Source organism: Halichoeres trimaculatus, unplaced genomic scaffold, assembly GCF_033239565.1.
Source record: "Halichoeres trimaculatus isolate MK-OKI-2021-1 unplaced genomic scaffold, fHalTri1.1 fHalTri1_scaffold_6, whole genome shotgun sequence".
NCBI classification, from domain to species: domain Eukaryota; kingdom Metazoa; phylum Chordata; class Actinopteri; order Labriformes; family Labridae; genus Halichoeres; species Halichoeres trimaculatus.
In genome coordinates this window covers 1,454,616-1,460,809 of record NW_027437184.1, presented here as the reverse complement: position 1 = coordinate 1,460,809, position 6,194 = coordinate 1,454,616, and the positions used below count along the sequence as shown (strand labels likewise).

At 43.8% G+C, this 6,194-nt stretch overlaps 1 long non-coding RNA gene across 1 annotated transcript in view; it reads right to left on the bottom strand.

The window, feature by feature from the left end:
- Window positions 1-368: 368 nt before the first annotated feature.
- Window positions 369-6,194, bottom strand: part of LOC141791560 (uncharacterized) — a 35,080-nt gene continuing 29,254 nt past the window's right edge. Inside the window, exons 2-3 of the long non-coding RNA XR_012598328.1 lie at window positions 786-854; window positions 369-616 (exon numbers count right to left, since the gene is read on the bottom strand). This is a non-coding gene — a long non-coding RNA (uncharacterized LOC141791560). The remainder of the gene's footprint in view (window positions 617-785; window positions 855-6,194) is intronic.

Here is a 6,194-nt window from a genome sequence, read left to right as displayed (position 1 = left end):
TTTCTAATTAGAAAGGTTTGCAACATCTGAAATGCATCAGCCAGATTGAAACAAGATTATGTCGTCTGTTATGTCGAATTAAAATGATTGTTCTGGAGATGCACGCGCAGAGTGTTAGCAGCTTTCTGAAGAGAGGAACAGAAGTCGGTGATAGACACACCTCACGCTTTGATAACCTCACTGAGAACACTCTGCAAAGCATCATGGGTGAAAAAGTCTCATAATCTGAGCCTGATACTCCTGGAGGAAACGATATTTCTGAAGCAGGAGACGCTCCTTTCTGCAGACCTCCTCAGACTGCTCTCTAAAAACGAGGCCTCACCGCCAGCAGCTTTGTAAAATGATAAATCGGTTTTAAAATACCCTTCTGCTTTGCTTGTTTTGCAGCGCAATAAAAGGAAAACTCTCCTCTCCCTCTCTGTTTTTCGCCTCCTGAGGTTTTGCTGCAGTTTCCTTAAGTAATTTGACAGTTTGACCACATCCAGTTTGGTTTCTGGCTGGTGTCTTGGCTGGGAGCGCCGGCCGGCCGAGCTTTTTCTGGAGCCTTCCTCTCCTCCTCCTCCTCCTCCTCTTCTCCTTCTACCCCCTGCTACAGCTCCAGTGTGCGGTTTGCTCTCTGAGGGCCTCCAAAACACATGGCAGGCGTCCCAGAGGGAGCGCAGGACGGAGGGGGACAAAGATGGAGATAAAGGAAGGGAAAGAGAAGAAGAAGAAATGAACCACAGTGTTTACGCTAACAGGCCAGGAAAGTGAAGGCCGCTATTTTAACTTCCAGGTCGGCCTACCCTCCTCCCTTCATCCCTCTCTTCTCCAACAGGAACGACCATAAACACCAGCCAGGCCCAGAGTCAGACCTTAAAGGGAAGAAACGTTTCATTTAGTAATTTGTCCTTGTGTTCCCTGACCTCCACTAACCTGACCTAACCCTGTGCTTTACAATCTGACGCTGGAGCCCAGACAGAAAACACTCCCTGAAGCTCCCAGAGGAGCTGCTCCTGACTCAAGTGTTGTTTTTCTGGAGTTGATGTGGAAGAAAATGAGATTTCTCATTAATTATCTTCAGTTGTAGACACCACCTCAGAGTCAGCGTCATCAGAAATACGCAGCAGGAACTTGAAGCAGCGTTTAGCTCGTTTCATCCAGGTGAGTTATCATTCTTTAAACACTGAATACAAAGTTAAAGCAGCAGAAAAACGTTGGGTTGTTCTGTGGTCAGCTGTCGATTTCTATCAAGCCCTGATCGTTACAGAAGAACCGGTGTTTTGGAGCAAAGAGTGACCGGGCTAACTGGAGATTCTCAGCTGAACATGTCAGTGGCTTCACATCAGAGCTGGGACGATACGCTTTCTCCTGATTCTTTTAAGATTTTTCAGGATGTTCATTTGATTTAAGTTATGATTCTTCGATATTTCTGATTTTGGGAATTTTCATCTTTTTTTTTTCCAACACTAGAGCAAGTGAAAAGTTATATGATGATGATGATGATGATGATATCTACAGACTACATCAGGAGCCATATTTTCCCAAAAATGCTCATCACGTGAGTCAGTTTTCAAGATTATTTCGGAGGATATGACATCTCAACTTTTTCAAACTCAGCTTACAAAGACTAAAATGAAGGATTTAAATTGGGGAAAAAAAAGATTTTTGAACAAAAAAAGCTCAATTTAAAGTTATTACACAAAAAATCACAGGCTAATAATTCAGATTTTTTCTTTCCTCCTTTTATAAAACTGTGAGTCCTTTACCATCCATCGAATTGGTGTTAAGTTAAAAATGTGTTTTTTGGAGGTTAAAACTCTCACGTCTCTTAAAGCTCTGGTCTACGATCAGAAACCCAGTTTGTCTGATGAGACACATTTGAAAAACGTAGCCTCACTCACCCCTCCCCTCCGTGCTCCAAGATCCCGCCCCCCAGCTCCTAACAACACGCCCCCTCCAACAGAGCAAGAAGCAGAAAATGTAACAAACAGACAGTCATCCTCCTTGTAACACACAGTGGGAGCTTTTTCAGTTTGACCGGCGCGATCAGAACCATGAATTAGCCGGAGAAGCAGGTCTGGCGTTTCCACTGCCAGCTGATCAGAGCAGAGCCAACTGTGGGCGGGGCTTTACCTTTCTCTGCGTGTCTTCACCAGCTCAGTTTACAATGCTAAAGATGTGTGGCTAACTTATGCTAACATCTACTGACAGAGCCGACCCGTTCTGACCAGCAGCGTTCAGTCATTAGCCAGTACAGGCTCAGACTAACCAGAGTTATTCAGCTGACATCTTCCACTGTGGGAAACAAAGTCACTAATTGTTCAACAGAAACTCAGCTGACTCAGCTCAAAACTCTTCCTTGCTTCAGCCTTTTCCCTGAAACTTTTTCGTTTTCTTCCCTGTGGAGGGTAACAGTAACAGCTTCCTGGTTTCACTCATCTCTGGCTCCATGACGTTTCGGTAGCTGAGCAGCTAGCTGACGTGAGAGGGGTAGTGGGGAAGGACGAGGTGGGACCATGGGCATGACGGTGCGAAGCGAGGGAGACAGGGGATTGGATGGACTCACGGACCAATCCGAAATGAGGGAAACGGCGGTTCAGATTGGTCAATTATTAAGCCGTTTTGTAGCTGCTGTACTGAATGGATTTTTTTCGTTCTTTTTGGTTTTTATATTGCGTAGATCAGACCATCGGACCATAACAGCCTCAAAACGGTGTTAATAATAATTACCTGGCTTCAAATCGTAGACCATAGCTTTAACAAACCATTGTACTCCGCAGCACTTCTGTGGTCAAAATGCGCACATGCCCAAACAACCATCTTCAGTGTTTACAAACTCTGGACGGGTTTATTTATTCCGTAATGATCCTCTAAAGATGAGCATGCTAACACAGGCTCTGATGGGGATCTAATGACTTTAGGAACCAGCCTCTAGTGGACACTTTAGGAACTGCAGATTTTACACCTCTGCAGTGGCTTCAGGCGCCGTTAGAACAACAAAGTTTAGTCGCGTTTCGGCCTCTCCTTCACACAGAAACTGAGTTTTAGCTGACCAAAAACTGAAACTTTTATAAACGGCCCCCTGAGTGAAACATTTCTTCCACTTTACGCTTTACACTTTCATGGTGGCGACTGAAATTGCATTGCACAAACCAGACAACTACAGTAACAACAGTGGACTGCCATGCTATGCTTGTGCTGCTGAATCTTTTAACAAAGCATCTGTTGCTCCACTTCTGTAATCAGTGAAGACAAATTAAATACATTAAACAGAGCTTCAACACGTCTCTACAGTTATATCGCCAAGTACAGGCCTGGCGGACAAACTACAGCATTTTAAGTCGCTCAACTTTTCTGTGTAAACAAGTTTTTTCACTGCTATTTTTACATTTTCGGGTCAAACACCGTTGTGTAAGCAGCCCCTCATCTTTAAAGTTTGATGGTAGGATTTGAAAAAGTCTCATAAAGAATAAAAAAGTTGTTTTTGTTTTTTCTAGGATTCAGTGTTCACCTCTTTCAGATTTCACTTCCCTTCCTGAGCGAACTCAAGCATAGAAAGTCTAAATCATGTTTGCAGAAACATGCACAAACCGCCGCAGGAAGTGCGTCTCACAGCAGCTGAAAACGGCGCCCTGATGATATAGAGAAATGACATGACCCAGAAAAGAGGGAGTGATGGGAGGAGGAGGGAGAGAAGGGGGGAGATGAGGAGTGGGGGAGGAAGGGGCTGAGTAATTTACACCAGGAAGTAATTATGTAAATTCTAAGCTGAGTCTTCTAGTTTACAATCCAGCCATAAACCCACTGTGAAGTCTGGCTGCAGTAAAGATTATTTATTCCTCTGTTTATTAATGCTTCCAGGACGACTCCTCCCCCACGTTCCTGCGTTTTTAGACACAAACTCCAACGAGCCAGAGGCCCGACCCGCTCCATGTCGCAACGTTCAGTCCAGGCTTTAAAAAAAGAGAAAGACAGAGGGTATGTTAATGCAATTATTTTTTATGAAACAAACATGAGGCCTTGATGTGGGTTTGTTACATGTGGTTCAAAATGTTTTTTGTTTGTGGGAAGAAAAGCTGAAGTTTTAAAGCGGGTGTTAGAGACGTTTACAGCCTGAGGGATGAAGGAAGTGATCATCAGACGAGGCCAAACTTTTCATCTCATCAATCAGGATCCTCCAACATGTTTGATTTAATCTAATCTGCGAATGATACAACATGAAGCGTGCTCGTGTTAGGATGTTAAATGTCATTTAGAGCTTTTTATGGATATTTTATAGACGATAGAGTATCTGTTCTTGAAAAAAGAAATATCTGAGAAGGTATAATCAAAAAATATAATGGCATCAAAACAGGAAATGGCATTGATCACACTTTTTTTCCACTTCTTGTTTTTTTAATGCTATGAGCTCTCTCTTCTTTGTCTGTTTTGTGTAATTTTTTCGTCCTTTTTTCATCATCTTTGTATCTGGAGTGGATCATTACTTTGTATGGTTCATTTGTTGGTCGTGGACACCAAACTTTTTGTGTCTTCAGTGATATTTTTACTACTTTTTCTCCTGTGTTTGTCTGGAGATCCTACATGTAACCATGGCTGCATTGTTTACATGCGAAATCAGCTGTTAGCAGCCTGTAGCATGTCAATGCTAACTGGTGCTAGGCCTGATGTTTCCCCACAAGCTGAGGAGAAGGAGGTGAGGACGACGTGCTGGTTCTCAGGTGTGAGCTAAGAAGTGACGACATGGACCTGTCCTTCCATCCATCGTTATTGGGAACGTAAGATCTATCTCCAATAAGATGGACGAGCTAGCTGTGCTAACCCAGCAACAGAGGGAATACCAGAGGGCAGAGTAGCATCATGCTATTCACAGACATGGCTAACAGAGCTAACAGCAGACACCAAGGCCACATGTGAAGAGCTTCACCTGCTGTGAGCAGACAGGATCCAGGAGACAGAGACTGAACAGACTGCTGAAGAAGCTCAGTCCTGGACCCTGTGGAGGTGGAGGCTGGCTGACTGGACAATGATGGACAAGCTGTCAGCATCTATTTTATTATGGAGCTTTTTACACTTTCTATACACTTTCTGACTTTGGTTTTCTTGATTGCTGCTGAGACTTCAATTTCGTTGTACTAGTTACAATGACAATAAAGTTTCATTCTATTCTAAGCAGTTTTTAACCCCCAAAACTAACTTTTCCTCGTCCATGGCGTCAGATCCCTGCTGGATCTGACCTGCTGATGACTTCTGGTCATGAGTCAATGACGTTTTGATTAACAAGGATGAAATTCACAATCGGAAAGCCAGGACATGGAGCTTCATTTTCAAACGACCAGATACTCTGATCGTTTGACGCGTTTCTGCGGGACATTTGGCAAAGAGTAGACTCACAGCCGTGCACAGCTGTTGGTGATCACGGCAGTTAAGAGTGCTTCAGGAGTGAACTACTTTCCTGTTCATGAGTTAAAAAACTTAGCGGTACAGTTCACTGTTCATGAAAATATGAGCGCTTTTATATTTTCACTTGTTTATGTACGACACTGCCTGTTGATGTGACTGCGCTGAAGATTGAAGCTGCTGAATATTTTGAGTTTTTATGCTTATAAAGCTTTGTCAGTGATGATAGGGGCCTAAAATGATTAGCCACAGGTTAGCAAGCTAACGCCTGTTAGCTAGCACTGGCTAGCTCGTTTTAGCGGACCTCTGCAAACCTGTTGTTTCATCATTTGAAACGTACTTTGATCCATCCCACTTCCTGATGAATATCAGCAGATTAACAGACTAACCTCTGGTTTTGGAGCTCCAGGTGAACTGTACATGTCTCACGCTCAGGAGTCTCGTAAGTCCGTGGAGTCCAGCCAAGAGCTGTTCGGCTAATTCAACGACAATATGTAAACAATATACAAATAACCCCTCCTGGCCCCTCCCCCAAACCCTCCTTTCCACGCCAGAAGAGTGACAGAAAGTCGAAGCTAGCAGTGAGGTTAGCCTGCAGCGTAGCAGCTACGTGTTTGTCCTTGCTAACTCCTGAAGTATTTACAGTGTTAGCTCCACTAAAGCAGGGGTGGCCAACCTGCGGCTTGCGAGCCACATGCGGCTCTTTGATCCATTCATTATGGATGAAAGGATGTATGGGTGATGAGATTGATGCTTAAGTTTCAGTTTCTTTTCTCTACATTGCACATGTGCTTATAGCTATCTAGATAGACAGA